The sequence below is a fragment of the Bubalus bubalis genome, chromosome 8, assembly GCF_019923935.1.
Source record: "Bubalus bubalis isolate 160015118507 breed Murrah chromosome 8, NDDB_SH_1, whole genome shotgun sequence".
NCBI lineage: Eukaryota > Metazoa > Chordata > Mammalia > Artiodactyla > Bovidae > Bubalus > Bubalus bubalis.
The window spans coordinates 67,735,777-67,751,684 of NC_059164.1; the positions used below are offsets into that span (position 1 = coordinate 67,735,777).

A 15,908-nucleotide genomic window follows, 5' to 3' on the forward strand; every position below is an offset into this window, starting at 1 on the left:
TTCAGAAGCCAATTCATAGGAGAAAATACAGAATTTTACTAGAGTAAAATATTATATTATAGTAAGTTTTATAATAGAGATATTATAGTAAGTTACTGTTAAATTTAAAATTTAACAGTTTTTTAAAAAGCATAATCATAATGTTTCCCTCAGAAATTGTCCAGAGAATTAATAACAAAAGAAAACATATAGAAAATACTAATAATTATTTATTTAATGGGAGCATTAATATTCAACAAAGAGAGAACACATATTCAAGTGCTTAACACAAAAATCAAGGTCAGACCAAATCACAGAGAAAATCTCCATACATTTCAAAAGTTAGACCCCATATGTAGCATGAAGAAAAGTGGAAGTGTTAATCACTCAGTCATGTCCCACTCTTTCTAACCCCATGGGCTGTAGCCTACGAAGCTCCTCTGTCCATGAAATTCTCCAGGCAACAATACTGGAATGAGTAGCTATTTGCTTCTCTAGCGGATCTTCCCAACCCAGGGTTCGAACCTGGGTTTCCTGCATTGCAGGCAGATTCTTTACCATCTAAGCCAGGGGAGTCACCATATGCAGTGTCCGTTCTTCAAACAAGCTATGATAATACTAGATGTCAGATCAGCCTTCCTTCAGTCTAACAACTTAGACATTTGAAAATATTATTCTTTATAACTGTTGTATTTAATTCACATGCCATAAAATATACCCTTTGAAAGTGTTCAGTTTGGTGGTCTTTAGTATATTCACAGAATTATGCCACCACAAACACTGTTTAATTTCAGGACATTTTCATCCCCTCCAGAAGAACCTCCGTTCCTGTTAGTTCAGAACATTCCTGTTAGTTAGAACCCCTGTTCCTTCTCCTTCACCTCTCTCCTCAACTCTTGGCAACCACTGCTGCTGCTGCTAAGTCACTTCAGTCGTGTCCGACTCTGTGTGACCCCATAGACGGCAGCCCACCAGGCTCCCCCGTCCCTGGGATTCTCCAGGCAAGAACACTGGAGTGGGTTGCCATTTCCTTCTCCAATGCATGAAAGTGAAAAGTGAAAGTGAAGTCGCTCAGTCGTGTCTGACTCTTCACAACCCCATGGACTGCAGCCCACCAGGCTCCTCCGCCCCTGGGATTTTCCAGGCAAGAGGACTGGAGTGGGGTGCCATTGCCTTCTCCGTTGGCAACCACTAACCTGCTTCTTTTCTTGTCTTTATCTGCCAGCTCCAAAGATTTCATACACATGGAATATAGAATCATAAACTGTGTATTCTTTTCTGTCTGGCTTCTGTTACTTGGCTTGTTTTCAGGGGTCATACCTGTTGTAACATCAATCAGTACATGATTCCTTTCTACACAGCTTGATAATGTTCCATAGTTTGATCATGCCACTTTCCCTTCCCCATTCATCTATCAGTAGCCATTTGGGTTATTTCCACCTTTTGGCTATTATGAATAATGATTCTGTGAACATTCATGTACAGTTTTTTGTGTGTTCATTTTTTAAACTCTTGAGTTAAAGAAGAAAATCATAATTAGAATGGCAGACTATTTAGAAATTACTGAAGATGACAATGCCCCATACAGAAATCCATATGCTGTGGTCAGAACAGTTCTCAAAGTACAAATTAGTCTTAAAAGATATTTTTAAAAAGACTTAAAATTGCTGAAAATAAGTAAACTAAGTATTCAAATCAATATTTGAGAAAAGAATAATAAAATTATCCAACGTAAAATAACATGAGTAATAACTGTTTTTTCCCATAAATTATATAAAATAAGATAAAAGGAAAAATCCTTACAGACTTTATAAATAAAATTAAAAAAACACTTCTTTGAAAACTGATAAAATAGGAACACCTCTAAGAAGCTTAATTGGAAAAGAAAGGGTTTACAAGCCTTTCTTGCAAACCTTTATAACCAAAGGTTTACAAGCATTTTCTATGCACCTATCTTTTTAGTAATGAAGTAGAAATTTTAAACAACTATAAATTATCAAAATTGACTAGGAAGTACGTATGAATAGAAAATAACCATAGAAGAAAATTACTTTTCCATTATCTGTCCATCCAACCATTCATCCTTCTATTTCCATCCCAACCAGCTATCTAATGCTTTTTGAAAAGTAGCCAGTTTCCTCCCTCCTAAATACCACATACAGACGTTTGTCCTGGCAATTTATTTACCTTTAAAGTGTCGATAAATACAGGAAACAAACAAAGTTTATAGTACAAACTCGCTTAAGTTGTTTTACCCAAACCAAACAAGAATGTGACCAAGAAAATGTGGAACCATCTCACTTATCAATACAGATTCAAGCCAAGTACAGAAAAATACCAAAAGAATAACACACAGCAGTGTTGTAGGCTTAATCTAAACTAGGAGGATAAGGGTAGTAGAATATTAGGAAACCAGTCTAATTCACTAAGTTAATAGGATTAAATACTAACATTTATATGTTCAATTCAGTTGCTCAGTCATGTCCAGCTCTTTGTGACCACATGGACTGCAGCATGCCAGGCTTCCCTGTCCATCACTTATTCCCAGAGCTTGCTCAGACTCATGTCCATCAAGTTGTTGATGCCATCCAACCATCTCATCCTCTGTCATCCCCTTCTTCTCCTGTTTTCAGTCTTTCCCAGCATCAGGGTCTTTTCCAGTGAATCAGTTCTTCACATCAAGTAGCGCAAAGTATTGGAGCTTCAGCTTCAGCATCAGTCTTTCCAGTGAATATTCAGGACTGATTTCCTTTAGGATAGACTGGTTGGATCTCCTTGCAGTCCAAGGGACTCTCAAGAGTCTCCTCCAACACCACAGTTCAAAAGCATCAATTCTTAGACACTCAGCTTTCCTTATAGTCCAACTCTCAAGCCCATATATACTACTGGAAAAACTATAGTTTTGACTAGATGGACCTTTTATCAGCAGAGGAATGTCTTTGCTTTTTAATATGCTGTCTAGGTCGGTCATAGCTTTTCTTCCAAGGAGCAAGCGTCTTTTAATTTCATGGCTGCAGTCACCATCTGCAGTGATTTTGGAGCCCAAGAAAATAAAGCCTGTCACTGTTTCCACTGTTGCCCCATCTATTTGTGGTGAAGTGATGGGGCCAGATGTCATGATCTTAGTTTTTTGAATGTTGAGTTTTAAGGCAGCTTTTTAACATTCATATGATCATCTATATATATGATAAATATTAGAAGCAGTTATAAGCACTAAAGCTTCAATAAAATTGATTCATCATTAGGTTATTAATCAACAAAAATGAGTCTTTTCTCATATGATAGCATTAACCACATGTACAATATTATGGGGGGGAAGATCTCTCATATTTGTATCCCAATCTATAAAAATATGACTGTAAACTTAGCAGAAAATGTATATGAGACAGCAGAACTTTCACTGAAGCGACGAGATGTTGATGAATAAAGATGCATCTAACTCCTGGCCTCAGTGCTACAAAGTATGTTTTCTCCAGGTTAATTTAACGCATGCAGTTCCAATAAAATCCTAATAGAATCTTTTTTAAAGCTTGACAGATTGCTTCTCAAGTTCATACAAAAGAATAAATAAGGAAAAATGGCCCCAAAATGTATTTAAAAAGTAGTAATTGTTGGGAGTTTGCCCCCCTAAATTTTAAAACATGCTGTGGAAAATCTATAAATAGATCCATGTGTACATTAGAATTTAATACATGATAAAGAGAAAAATTTCACATCAGTAGGAAAGGATGGACTAGTTAATACATAGTATTAAGTCAACAGGCAGTTTCTTTGGGAAAATACATATCTAGATACCTATTTCATGCCACACACTGTATTTCAAATCTATAAAACCCTAGAAGAAAATAAAGCAATATATATCTATAGTTGTGGAGAAAGCCTTTAAAAGCATGACAGAAATCTCTGAAGTCTTAAAAAGAAAACTAACAAATTCAGTTTTTTGAAATTATGGTGAAAGACTGTAATAAACAGGATTAAGTGAATAGACAACCGGGAGAAAACACGTGAAACTGTGTAACAGATAAAGGGTTAATATTCAGAATTTATAGAAAGCTCCCACACATCAGTATGGAAAGACAATGGAATAGAAAAGTGTGAGGATGATATGAACAATTGCCTAAGAAATACAAATGGCTAATAAACATATCAAAATGCTGTCACCTTCCCTTATGATCAGGGAAAATGGCTATTGGATTCAGTTTTCATCTATCACATTGCCCCAAAATTACAATGACTGATAACGTCTGGTACTTGGGAAGGTGTGGTGAGAAGGGCACACTTACATAGCCTTACTAGAAATTTGGATTTACATAGCCTATTTACAAGGATTGCATCTAAGCCAAACTTAAACATGTACTTTTGACCTAGCAGTTCTATTACCATAGCATAGAAATTCATTGTAGCAATATTAAAAAAAAAAAAGAATAAAACTTGAGGACACCTTAAATGTCCCTTAGAAAGGAACAAATTAAATAAATTTGGAATATTCTTTATCTGTTATACCATGCAGCCATTGAAAAGAATAATAAGCTGATTTTGTATAATTCGACATGGATAGATGCTGCTAAGTCACTTCAGTTGTGTCCGACTCTGTGCGACCCCATAGACGGTGATGTCAGTTAAGAGCCCTGGTCTGAAACAGAGTTGTCATCCACAAGCTGGTTACCCTTGAACAAGTTACTTCTCCAAGTGTTACTTTACCCACCTTGAAAAGTGGGACTGTTTATAGTGCTCACCCGCTAAAGGTCTGTGCGAATTAAATGGGATCTCCATGCATCAAGCTGGAGACAGCAGTAAGAAGTGGATATAAAATGTGACACAGCAGCTACATAGTTGCCTGCGTATTGACAAAGTCAAAGAAGGTCCCTATCACAGTGCTTGTAGTAATTAACCTAGGGGAGTTTCAGTTCAGTTCAGTTCAGTAGCTCAGTCGTGTCCAACTCTTTGCGACCCCATGAGTCCCAGCACGCCAGGCCTCCCTGTCCATCACCATCTCCTGGAGTTGACTCAAACTCACGTCCATTGAGTCCGTGATGCCATCCAGCCATCTCATCCTCTTTCATCCCCTTCTCCTCCTGCCCCCAATCCCTCCCAGCATCAGAGTCTTTTCCAATGAGTCTACTCTTTGCATGAGGTGGCCAAAGTATTGGAGTTTCAGCTTTAGCATTAGTCCTTCCAAGGAACACCCAGGACTGATTTCCTTTAGAATGGACTGGTTGGATCTCCTTGCAGTCCAAGGGACTCTCAAGAGTCTTCTCCAACACCACAGTTCAGAAGCATTAATTCTTCAGTGCTCAGCTTTCTTCACAGTCCAACTCTCACATCCATACATGACCACTGGAAAAACCATAGCCTTGACTAGATGGACCTTTGTTGGCAAAGTAGTGTCTCTGCTTTTCAATATGCTATCTAGGTTGGTCATAACTTTCCTTCCAAGGAGTAAGTGTCTTTTAATTTCATGGCTGCAGTCACCATCTGCAGTGATTTTGGAGCCCCCCAAAATAATGTCTGACACTGTTTCCACTGTTTCCCCATCTATTTCCCATGAAGTGATGGGACCAGATGCCATGATCTTCATTTTCTGAATGTTGAGCTTTAAGCCAACTTTTTCACTCTCCTCTTTCGTTTTCATCAAGAGGCTTTTTAGTTCCTCTTCACTTTCTGCCATAAGCGTGGTGTCATCTGCATATCTGAGGTTATTGATATTTCTCCTGGCAGTCTTGATTCCAGCTTGTGGTTCTTCCAGCCCAGCGTTTCTCATGATGTACTCTGCATATAAGTTAAATAAACAGGGTGACAATATACAGCCTTGGCATACTCCTTTTCCTATTTGGAACCAGTTTGTTGTTCCATGTCCAGTTCTAACTATTGCTTCCTGACCTGCATGTAGGTTTCTCAAGAGGCAGGTCAGGTGGTCTGGTATTCCCATCTCTTGAAGAATTTTAGGGATATTCATTTCTTAACTTCACACATCTGTGTGATTTTTAATTATTTAAAGGTTTTTCCATTTAAAAAAAATCAGCAAATGCTATTTTGTAATTTTGAAAGCTAATAAAATGGTTTAAAAAATCCCACCACCCCTGCTGTGGGGTATTTCTACCAGCATCAATCTCCCCACCACCTCTGCATTCATTTTGATTGATCAATTTAGTTTATTGGGTAAACCAATAAGTCTTTCTTATTCCCACACCCCTGAGTTTTGAATAATCCAGAACACAGGAATAGTAGTAAAGAAACTGTTTAATCTCAGTTCAGTGACACTTTTCTTTAAGTGTCCCTTAGAAGGTTTTTCCTTTCCTGGCAGCTTTTGTTATTCAGCATGGATTGACTTGCCTGAAGAAAGGATTTAGCTGAAACAGAGTCAGAAGAAGAAATTTTGGGTTATAGGGAAAATGGGCTCTGAGTGAGGCCCTTAGCCTTTCAGCAGCTTTTCAATAGATGCACTTCTGCCTCCACCACCCCCACCCCTACATCCTGCCCCCACCTTTGAAGAAGCAAAGCAAATTCTTTTCTTTTCAGTCTCTGTAATTCTCTCCTTCGTCTTCCTTTTCCTAGCCTTTTTCCTTCCTTCCTTCATATTCCTTAGACTAGGGATTGGTCTCACCTCATTCAGAATTTAAGAGGCTGATGAGCCCTTTTTTTTGAAAGTTACTTGTTTTTCTAACTATCGGAAACATTAAACGAAAACCTGAGACTAAGTTCCCAAGAATAAAGTACTCCAAATGAGTTTCAAATAAGGTTGGGTCAGTCTTTTGCTCAAGTGTGATAATAACGTCTCTTAATCTGTATCTTTCTTGCCCACTCCCCTCCCCGACAATTGGGTGGTGTGGAGAGACCTAGGAATTCTGTGATGATTCTAACCTTTCTCATTGTACTGCCACACTCTTAGTATCACCAGCAAATGACATCGCTTTTCATTACTATAGCTGCCTTCAGCCATAGATTCAGAAAGGTCAATTTTAATTAAAAACCAAAGAAAAATACATTTTGTGGGTTTTTTTTCCCTTTAGAAGAATAGGTTATTAGCTTTCTTTGTAACTCTTGCTATCTTGCTGAACTTTCCAAGAATGTAGACAGACTCTTAAAATTCTTTGGCAGATCACCTCTTCAGCTGGCACGCCGCAGGCACTTTGGAAGAAGAGGAACGCTCATCCCTGTTCCAGCTCTCTGGGGGGTGTCCAAGAGTAGGATTTACATCATCCCAATAAATCATCTGTCAAATGTTAGAGCAGAAAAAGTTATAAGGTGATCATCTTAGTGCAGCTCCCATTTTGCAGATGAAATTGAGGACTGATGGCTTTGCTTGACTTTGTCCCAGGTTCCTAGCAAGCTGGGAATGGAGAAAAGAGGGAGGGAGGAAGGGCAGATGGGCATGTGTATAGGCTAAGAGGTGGCGCTAATGGTAAAGAATCCTCCTGCCAATGCAGGAGACTCAAGAGACACAGATTAGATCCCTGGGTCGGGAATATCCCCTGGAGGAGGAAATGGCAACCCACTTCAGTATTCTTGCCTGAAGAATCCCTTGGACAGAGGAGCCTGGCGGGCTACAGTCCATGGGGCTGCAAAGAATCAGACATGACTGAGCGACTGAGCACACATTTGCTTACTTGGGTCTTTGGTGAGATTAGATTCACAAAGTTTTTTTTTTTAATTAAGGTATAATCACGTAACATAAAATTCACCATCTTAACCACTTTAAAGTGTACAATTCAGTGACTTTTAGTGCATTCACAGTGTGGTATACCTGTCAGCACTATCTAATCCCAGAACATTTTCCTCACTCCAAAAAGGAACTCTATACCCACTAAGAAGCCATTCACTCTTCCTCCTTCCCTGTGGCCCCTGGAAATCACCAGTCAGCTTCCCACCTCTGTGGGTCTGCCTATTCTGCATATTTCATGTAAGTTGAATCCCATATCTGGTCTTTGTGACTGGCTCCTTTCACTTAACATAATGTTCTCAAAGGTTCATTCATGTCGCTGCATGTGTCAGAACTTCATTTCTTTTTATGGCAGAGTCATGCTCCATTGTATAAGTAAATCACATTTTGTTTACTCATCTGTCAGTGGATATCTGGGTTGTTTCTTCTACTTGTTAGCTATTATGGATAATGCTGCTTTGAACATTTGTGTACAAGTCTTTGTTTGAATACCTGTTTTCGATTCTCTTGGGTATATACCTACTAATGGAATTGCCAGTCATATGATAATTCTATGGGTAACTTCTTGAGGACCTACCAGGCTCTTTTTCACAGTAGCTCTGTGATATTTTTAAAGCAGTATGTAACTGGCAATGTTTCTTAAAACAAACACTGCGTTATGTGCCAGGCCTTGAGAACAAAGATGAATATAAAGCAGCCCCCATTCATAGACAAAGATTCTCAAGGAGAAGAAATAGTTAGGATTGACATGGTGGAGGTGGGAGGTGCTGGGCTTAAGGAGGACATGTCAAACTCAGGCTTGGCTGTGGCACTTGTCAAGGCTAGAGATCACATAGGAAGAGATGGACTTAAAATACTTGGGATTCTTGCATGCAGAGAGCACATCTTTTGGATGGAGAGAGATGGTCCACCGTCTCTAATGGTCCACCATTGGCGGGTAGCCATCATTATGGAAGGCTACCTTCTAGCCAGAATGTTGGTTTCCTAGCTTTTCATTGCCTCTAGTACTGACTTAGCTCTGCTTCTTAATGTGAACCCACTCTATACTTCTAGTGAAACTCCGATCTTTTGCAGCATTTTCCCACCCTCCTTATATTTTTGCAGGATCATAGCGCCCCAGAGGCCTCTGTCTGCTAGATGGACAAAGAAAATACACACACTTAATTGTAAAATATGCTGTAATACACATGAAACAATCAGGAAGACAGTGTTAACAAAGCCACCCTCCTACCATGTGGTAGGTGAAAGGTGACTGTACTCAGTTGCTCAGTCATGTCCTCAGTTGCTCAGTCGTGTCTGACTCTTTGCAACCCCATGGACTGTTAGCTGCCAGGCTCCTCTGTCTGTTAGATTCTCCAGACCAGAATACTGGAGTGGGTTGCCGTTCCCAACCCAGGAATCAAACCAATATCTCTTGCTTCTCCTGCACTGGCAGTCAGATTCTTTACCATTGGCCACCAGGGAAGCCTGGTAGGCAAAAGGCTGGTTATTATTTTGATTTTTTACTTGATCTTATGAGGCCTGGTGCACCTCTGAGCTCCCATCCTGACCCCACCCCATTTTCCAGCTGCTGCCGGTGCTGTTTCTAAAGTGCAGAGTTAATCCTGTCACGAGCCCCACTCCCAACACACCCCGAACTCAGCATTGTTCAGTGCATCTTTATTTCCTTCAGGGGCATCACCATACCCTCAGGGCCCTTCTGTGTGGTGCTGGCATCCACCTCTTCTATAGTCTCCTCCCCAGCTCCCTGCTCCCCTCGATCCTGTCCTCTAACCCAGTGGGTCTGCGTTTCCCCAGACATCACCCTGCTGTCTTGCGTCTGTACCCTCACACCACTGACTGCTTCTTTGAAATGTCGTCTTTGTCTCCCAGCCGTCTTAACCTGACTAACTCCTGTTCATCCTTCAAAACCCATCCTGTGAGACCCTAACACATAAACCTCTCCCCACGAGGACTGTCTCTTTCAGGCACCCAGGGTGTTACTTTCTTGTGGGGACCCATCATCTTAGATTGGACTAGTGAACAAGTTTGAAGGCTGCACTTCCCTGGGTGATCTAGATTCTGGCACCCAGACAGCGAGACGTCCTCTCCTCCTGTAGGATGAGAGGAGCCATTCGTTCAAACTCCGACAGTTAGTGTTATTCCTTGGCAGTTTCTCAGGAAACATGGTCCTTACTAGCATTTGTAGGTATGAGAAATACAGTTTCTGAGGTTCTCAAGATGTGTTTTTAAGTCCTGTGTACTGCCAGACGGCTAATTACAGAGGAATTCTCTTCCCTCAAGATGTTAATAAAGAGGAAAGCAGCCCTTTCCTAAATGTTGGCAAGGATACTCAGATTCAAAACTCTTGGCCCTGGTGTGTATTATAGTCATAATCCATAAATTCAAATAATCTGAAGTATGTAGGTCTCTCTTGCCCTCAGGCTGATGAAGGTCAGACACAAAAATGTCCTGGAAAGTGAAGAAACACAAGATGCAATGATATTTTCTTGGCTCCAGAGACCAAGGCTTGGGAAGTAGATGCCATCATAGAATTTTGTGCTGCCTCATAATTTTACACTTGAGTAAGATGTCTAGATTCATTTTTCCCACGTCTGTGTCACCTTAAAAAAAAAAAAAAGCATACCAAATCCATCTAAATTTGAGCTGAAAGAATCCCAAGTAAGGAAGTACAATCATTCTGGGCAGTGACTTGGAGAGGAGGTGGGGTCTCCTTCCCTCCTGCCAGCCAGCATCCCCTCTGCTCCAGGCAAACATAGATACAAGCAGACATTAGCTGCCAAGCAACAGTTCTTTGTGTTGGGAGCCACAACAAAGTCTTTTGCTCCGAATTTCTATTGCACAACTTCTATTGTGTGTATTTTAATTTTTAAAAAATGTGCCACATATGTCGAGGGCACCTGTTGGTTTGCATTCTGTGAAAGAATTTGTGTGTTTGAGAGCACACAATAGCTGTAAAACAGAAATCATCTGTTTTGGTTTCCAGAAGGACGTTCTTTCCTTAATAGATGTTTTATTAACTTGCTTACTATGTTGAATTTGGGGTGTATGACATTAAATATTGCTTGAGTACATAGAGTATCTGAAGTGACCCATGGGATAGAATACAGCTGGCTAGAGAACTGAGGTTTTCTACCCAATGTGGCTAGCACCATCCATTCCAAATTCCTTGCTTAATGTTGGGTGATCATATAATTGCTATAATTTGTTTTTTCTTATTTGAACCATTCTTCTAAGTGGGCATCGCATGTCTGCACATGTCTGAAGTGGAGCTCTTGATCCCCACCCCCCACCGCCCAACAGACACACACACTCTACTGGTTCCTCGCCCAGCTGTTTCTGTCTCGGGCCAGGGGACACCATCCCCTGCCTTGCGGCTCAGTCACTGTCACCTTCCTGCCTTCAAAACTGCTGAGCTCCGCCTCACCCTTTCCCAGTGACACCTTCCAGTCCCTCTGAGCCGTTAGATCTTTGTGTGCCCCGCTTCTCATCCTTTAAGGCTTGACATGGACGCTCCTCCTTAGAGCGTTCTTCCCCATCACTCTTGCTCATATTATCCTTTTGTTTTCTTTACTATTCTCATCACTCATGGATATTTTTCTTATCTGTTTGTTGTTTGTCATTTTCTATTCTAAGCTATTAGCTGCACAAGAACAGGACTTTGCTTGCCCTGCTCCGAATTACCTGCCTGTCTTGTAATTGGCACACAATAGATATTTGAATGAATGAGTGGAATGAGTAAAATGAAATGGGCTTTAGATGTTTCATAGGAGGAGTCTGAAGAGCCCAACTAGTGTATAAAATGGAAGCCTTTCTAAAAGTTGAATTCAGTTTTAATAAAATCAAAGATTTTTTTCATGTGTAAAGAATACCCTTTAATAATAACTTAGATTTGCATTATCTGGACTCTCAGCATTTTTTAATATGTTGGAGTCTTCAGTTCGAGGACTTTCTGAAAGGCTAACTTTAATAACATCAGACCTGCCATTTCCACAGGGCTTAGAATAGATTCTAAAATGCCAGAGAAAATTAAATGCAAAAAAAGCTCCAGTTAATTAATGTTTCAGAATAAATTAATGCTTTAGGTCTGACTTTAACTGACAAGAATGGTGAATTTCAAAGTTAAAACTGCCGTCCCCCCTTGTCTGTTTCGTGCTATGTTCAGTCATTCCAGTTATTTATCTCCTTGGGGGGAAAAGGAAACATACTTACTGAATTTTAAATTAAAATGAAAGACACAGTTATACTGGCTATTCTTAGGGGAATGGCTTTTAGCATTCCTCCTAACTCTAGTTATGTGATAATTCCTGAACTTTCAGAGTTGGGAACAGATCCCAAATAGCTTTGTCTGTTGCAGCAATGCACATACAGAGAAGAGAGGAAACTAACATTTTCGTGTATGTTGTGTTCCAGGGACTGGCTTGGCTTATTACATATATCTCAGTAAATTAATTTTGGAATGGAGTGTGCATTGGACATGGGGTAGGGGAGACATATTTTCATCTTTTCTGATTTATTTCTTGTTTATCCTTGGATCTCAGTCCATAGAATAGAACTGGCAACAACTTGTGACATTTCTTTCTTTTTCTTCTTCCTCATTGTCCCTCCTTCACTTTCTGAACCTTTGTTTCCTTCCTTGTTTGCAGGATTAATGATTACTATGTCTATCTCGCAAGAATATTATGAGATCATGAGATGATTGTTTGTGTGTGTCCAGTATAGTACTTGAAACTAAATTATTTGTTTTTAAATATGAGAATGTTCTTAGAGGATTCCTATGCTGAGGAGAGCTAGGCAGATCTCCAGAGTCTTTAAACCTTAAGATTCTGTGATCTTACTGGACTGTGATTCCATGTACTGCACCGTCATGAATCTATAAAAATTTAATCTTTTTGCCTCCAACTTACCATTGTTTATTAATTTGTTAACACAAATATTTCAGTATGAAATTATAATCAAGGTGCCAAGCAGTAGAGTTTCAGAGATAAAAGATACTCCCTATTTACATTCTACCTTGTTCCACAGAAGGGTTTGAGGTAGAGATGTTCATTGTGAACATTTGTTTTTCTTGTATAATACTTTGTGTTCCAAATACAGACAGGCTAGATATGTACTGACTTCTAAATGTAGTCAGCAAAGTCTTTTGCTTTAAATAGGTACCTGTTTTTTTTTTTTTTGTCATTTCCTACTTTCTTATAAAAGTCATGTGGAAAGGACAAGTTCCAGGTAATTTTAATTCTGTTTGGTTGGGTTCCAGCTTTAGTTAATCAAGAACTTACTGGAGTTAGGAAGTGTACACTTTGCTTTTTTTGAAATTATAGTTATTTGATATTTGCAAGTAATTCTGGGGAACAAGCATTTCAAACACAGAATATTCATAAGAAATAACAATATTATAAAAAACAGATGTTAAGTCCTTTTGTTTTTAACAAATATTCTCCATTGTTTATAAATGTTTGAAAGAAAATAACAAATACAATAGTAGCATTTTCATCTTTTCCTCTTTCCCTTCCTTTATCTAGTCCTTTTAGGCAAATAAAATTATCTGAAAATGAGCATAAATCTCTTATATTAATTAATAGGAGCACATGGTTATTTGCTAGGCATTGTGTAGCCAGTGTTCTTATTTAAATTAAGCCTGTTGATCTGGTGTCTAAAAGGACAGCTGCAACACTCATTGGTGGCCTATTTTTGGCTAGGTAAGTGAATCATGGACACAAACAGTATTAGAGTAATTCAGTTGAAAGAGAACATACAATATGTAACCTTGAAGGTAGAAATTGATTGTGGCCTTAAATGACTTACCTGCACAATCTTCTTTGCATGGAAAATTCCCTTTCTGCCTGCTCTTTGTCTGGTGTTGACCTGCTGTATCATCAGTTCTGATTCCCCACCTCTGCCCCACCCCCCCCACCCCACCCCCACCCCCGCCCCATCCTTTGTTTAGTACCAGTTGTAAGAATTATCAAGTGAGTTTCAAGCTCTTTTCAAATGAAAATGGTGACATTGTGACATTGCAAGTGAAAATCCCCAAATCTCCCTGTTCCTTCCTAGTAAAGCAATTTAGATGTGCATGTGCCTAAAAGAAGAATGAGTGATGAGTAGAAGTTACTGGAGGCATTTTGTCAGGAGACAGATGTGATCTCTAGTGCTGTGCAAAAATGGAGTGAGTGACCTAGCAGAAGATCCCACGTTGCTGGAGGTGTTGTGAATGGTTTAGAGTTGACCTGTAAGAGTTGAATTAAGCTGAGTAAAAGTTGCATTTTTAAACAATTAATATATTCTTTATTCCCAAATAAAAGCTCTAGCAAGATGTTGCACATTTATACAAAGGTTTGGATGTCCCTAGAAAGTTCACAAAGAGCAGAAAACAGAGCCTGTTGTGACAGGAATGCCACACTGGTCAGCAGGCTCTGATCTGCATTTGGCAAGAAGTGCCTCCTGAGGACCCCCATCCTTTCCTGGGGTGCCAGTCCCTGCCTCAGGGACACCTTCCGTAGAAAACCGTAAGAACACACATAGGTCATTTGTCTGCAAGTACTGCAAAAAGTAAATAAATAAAAATATGAACCTAACAAAATGATGTAAAAATATGAACCTGACCTTAGCTCCAGGGCTTCCCGGGGGCTCAGACAGTAAAGAATCTGCTGCAATGCAGGAGACCCTGGTTCGATTCCTGAGTTGGGAAGATCTCCTGGAGAAGGGAATGGCTACCCACTCCAGTATTCTGGCCTGGAGAATTCCACAGACAGAATCTGTTGTTACTGTTCAGTTACCAAGTCATGTCCAGCTCTTTGCGACCTCATGGACTGCAGCACACAAGGCTTCTCTGTCCCTCACCATCTCCCAGAGTTTTCCCAAGTTCATGTCCATCAAATTGGTGACGCCATCCAACCACCTCATCCTCTGTCGCCCCCTTCTCCTCTTGCCCTCAATCTTTCCCAGCATCAGGGTCTTCTCCAATGAGTCAGTTCTTCACATCAGGTAGCCAAAGTATTGGAGTTTCAGCTTCAGCATCAGTCCTTCCAGTGGATATTCAGGGTTGATTTCCTTTAGGATTGACTGGTTTGATCTCCTTACAGTCCAAGGGACTCTCAAGAGCCTTCTCCAGCACCACAATTCGAAAGCATCAGTTCTTCGGCACTCAGCCTTCTTAATGGTCCAACTCTCACGTCCTATATAACTGTGTATGTTCTTTCCATAATGCTTCACTTGGTCCCTGACTATACTGCCCTGTCCTCTCTAGGAACACAGCCTTACCCCCTGACAATCCACACCCTAGAGTACCAAAGCAGAGTTAGAAATCTATGAGCATCTAATAAAGGGAGATAAATGCCACTGGCCCATGTCAGGAAGGTGGTTTTTCCTTCCTTCTCCTGTCTGGGCAGACCCCCAAATAATGTACTTACTCGGAGGAAGCCCCAGTGCCCTCCGGAGATGATCCTGCCTCCTCTAAGCTATGGAGTTTTTGTCAAGGTGTTCTCTGAGTCCAAAGCTGCCTGCAGAGTGACATTGCATTTAGGTTTGCATCCTCGTGGTTCCCAAAAGATAAACCAGAACAATGACACCAGATCAAGAAGGAGCAAGGAGAACTTTGTTTTACTTGAATAGTCTTGAATAGTATGGGTGTCCCTAAAAACAGTATTAAACTGCAGAAGGTTAGATACATTTTAGTTTGTTACTATGTCTGATTTGTTAATAAATATTTATCAAATAGGCTGTAACCTGTAGTTCATTCCAGGCTGGGCTGCTTTCCCAGTAGACTTTAGTACATAATAGAATCATAGTTATTACAAACAGTGACATGTTAAAATGACTGGTTTGGGGAAGATTTTATTTGCCCCCCCCCCCATAGTTTTTACACACTAATGCATCAAGACAAAGACATGATTGTAATTTACTGAGAAAAATTGCAAAGGTCCTTAATGATCATCTCTCATTTACTTATAAAGGGGCTAAAGGGACTTGATTTGACTTTTTTATGTTACATAGTTCAAAAAAAGATGGTCATCTTGCTGAATTGTCAAAAATACAGTACACCTTCACTCAGTTGAAGATATTACATTTGACAGGTACTTTTAATTTTTTCTTCTTTCTTTATTTGGATGTGTTTATTGTCGTGCATGCCTGTGGTCGGTTCTTAAGAATTTCGGTTGCTGTTAGAGTTGAAACTGAGAATTGGCCAGGATAATAGTTGAAAGCTTTGGTGGGTTTTGGAACCCCAGAAGGAAAATGTATTGGTTTATATATTTTTTGGTTTACATTTTGT

At 39.9% G+C, this 15,908-nt stretch overlaps 1 protein-coding gene and 1 long non-coding RNA gene across 5 annotated transcripts in view; one reads left to right on the forward strand and one right to left on the reverse strand.

Annotated features, from left to right (window-relative positions):
- JAZF1 (JAZF zinc finger 1) overlaps nt 1–15,908 on the forward strand; it is a 331,823-nt gene that overhangs the window by 127,127 nt on the left and 188,788 nt on the right. The window lies entirely within an intron of this gene.
- LOC123334747 lies at nt 6,202–9,708 on the reverse strand. Its single transcript, XR_006552842.1, has 3 exons — nt 9,579–9,708; nt 7,083–7,192; nt 6,202–6,329 (listed from the first exon to the last, which is right to left on the reverse strand). It is a non-coding gene; the product is annotated as an uncharacterized LOC123334747 (long non-coding RNA).